Here is a 2,876-nt window from a genome sequence, read left to right as displayed (position 1 = left end):
TCTGTGACCTACCCCATCCCCATTGGCCCCTCCTTGTTGAGGCATATCTGTCCAAGCAACTCATGGTCTAACCTACTTAGCAGCAAATAACCTGCTGTGATGCCCACACAAGTGCAATAGTAGCACACAGCCATGGTGGGGAACCAAGTGAAGTACTTTTTCTTTATTCTCACTTCCAATTTTATTATAAATATATCATAAGTTTCATTTAGTATAAGCAATGCATGTATTTAAAATATAGATTTAGAAATATATTTCAAATATACATATAAAGGCTTTTGTTTTGGTTTTTCAAGGTAGGGTTTCACACTAGTCCAGGCTGACCTGGAATTTACTATGTAGTCTGAGGGTGGCCTTGAACTGACCTCTGCCACCCAAATGCTGGGATTAAAGGCATGCACCTCTACGTCTGGCAGATAATGTATTTTTTAATTAACATATTTTGTATGGATACAGCATGTGTTGGTACCCTCTTTGCTCTCCCTTGTCTCTGCCCCCATTCCACTGGGGATCCTCCTCAGTGAGGTTGCAGGTATTCCCCACGGGATTGTGGGTTATGTGTTATAGGAACAGAAGTAAGGTTTTAAAGGGAGGCAATGCCTCTGGGCATGATGTCTCAATCTGTGGCTCTTACAATCTTTCCACCCCTTTCTCTGCACAATTACCTGAGCTGGTGTGGGTATGTTTTAAATCTACTTCAGTGAAGAGTTCTTAGGAGCCTCTGGATCTCTGCTTTGGTAAGTGTTGTGTATCCTCAGGGTCTGTCTCCTTCACCCTGGAGATAACTGTCAGGTTCACCATGAAAGCAGCACTTTTGCTCATCTCCCCAATTCCTCTGTGGATTCAGAGAGTGAGGGGGAGTTTATCTCCTCTGGTCTCACTACCTTCTGGGAAAAAAAAAAAAACAAAAAACAGATTCTCCAATGGAGAGTGAAGTCAGCATAGATTGAATGGGATAAGCATTAATTATTAACTTAGCGAGAATTTGATGTATGTAACTGCTCTTTTAGCCAAAGACTTTGACACTGGAGAGCATAATCTTTGTCTCCATAGGAGTCTGACCTGGTTTCCAATTTCAAATCTCAGTTCCTCTACACTGAGTGGATCTGTAGACTATCAGAAAGCTATTGGTTTCCCACCAAGGCTGTGTGCCACTATTGCACTGGTGTGTACATTCTGTCAGGGTATTTCCTTGCAACTAGCTTAGACCTCTGGTTGTTCAAACCACTGTTGTCAACTATTCCCTGGTAGCTCTTGCCAGTAGTGCATTCCAGCACCAGATGGGTTAACTGGGGATTGGCTCTCTTCCGGATTCTAGACAGGTCTTTCCATCCTCTGTGTCAGCAGCATACCTTGTCTTCAGCAATAGGGTCTCACCTTTTGCCTGTACCTTAAATATTTATAATCACCTTTCTTTCTCTCTTCCTTTCTTTCTCTCCATTCCTCATCTCCCTCCCCTCCTGTTTTTTTTTTTTCTGTTGTTGTTGTTGTTGTTTTTATTTTTTAAGCAGGATATCACTCTAGATCAGGGTGAACTTGAACTCACTCTGAGTCCTAGGCTAACCCCAAACTCATGATGATTCTCCCACTTCAGCCTCCTGAGTGCTGGGATTAAAGTCATAAACTACTACATCCACCTTATATTCATATTCTTCAAAATCTCAACACCCTTAGAGGGAACACCTGAGCCACAAGAAACCGGAGAGGGTATGAAGAAGACTGACCTAAATCTTCTACAGCTTCCCTCCCTCCTTCTTCCTCTGCCTCTCTCTCTCTTCTCTCTAACTCTTTTATATTAGTTATCCTTTTCTTCCTTTACTTAGTGGACACTAACCTGTAACTCCCAGTACCCACATGTGGCTATCATCCACAATGAGCTTTTGATCAGAGAGACCTACAAGGTTTCCTAAAAGAAGGACAGATTTCTGTCAGAGTACTTGATGACCCACCAAAGGCTAGTGGTAAGACCCTACAGCTGAAGGCACCTTATGCAGTTGACATGTAAAATGGAATGGCATGGCTGGAAGCTGGAAGAGAGTCAGTCCCCAGACAGTCAGCATGTCTAGTGCCAGAAGGTGCTACATGGGTGACTGGGGGAAAATGACAAATATCTGTCCAAGCAACTCATGGTCTAACCTACTTAGCAGCAAGTAACCTGTCCTTATGCTCACACAAGTGCTATAGTGGCACACAGCCATGGTAGGAAACCACCTACTCTTGATTCAGCTAACTGATCTCCTCAGTGGTACTGGATCCATAGCTGGAGATGGGAAACAAGTCAGAACCATATCCAAACATAAGACCGCTCTCCATTATCAAGCTACGATCAATCGTGGGCTACAAGAGAGCCTACCTGTTAAATTCTCTATTAAAAAAAAAAGTAAGGGTTTTCTCATTTGTCTGAGACTAACTTACTCTCTGTTGGAGAATCTGCTTCTCTTTTTCAGATAGATGTAGCTCCTAAGGAGAAAGCCACCCCATCATACCTTAAAGGGCCCAGGCTGAACTAAGAACAATTGGTGAAACAAGCAAGGGTGCTGTTTTCTTAGTGAACCAGGTACCAACACAAAAGTAAAGGAGATCAACACAGAGAAAAATAAACTCCTACCAAATCAGATATCCAGAGACCCAGAGGCCCCCAACACCTCATCACTGAAGCAGATCCAAAGTGAACCCAACATGGCTCAGGGTAATTTTGCAGAAGAGGGAGCAGAAAGAATGTCAGAGCCACATGTTGGGTCATGATATGCAGAGACATTTATCTTACCCATAACTGTGGGATAACTCCAGAATGTATGACCCATATACCTTCACAAGGAGGGGGCAGGGGTAGGACATGAATGAGCCTAAAAATAGTAAGAAATTGACTATATTCA

The sequence above is a fragment of the Jaculus jaculus genome, chromosome 1 (genome assembly GCF_020740685.1).
Source record: "Jaculus jaculus isolate mJacJac1 chromosome 1, mJacJac1.mat.Y.cur, whole genome shotgun sequence".
Taxonomy (NCBI): domain Eukaryota; kingdom Metazoa; phylum Chordata; class Mammalia; order Rodentia; family Dipodidae; genus Jaculus; species Jaculus jaculus.
Note: the sequence above shows the minus strand (reverse complement) of the source record.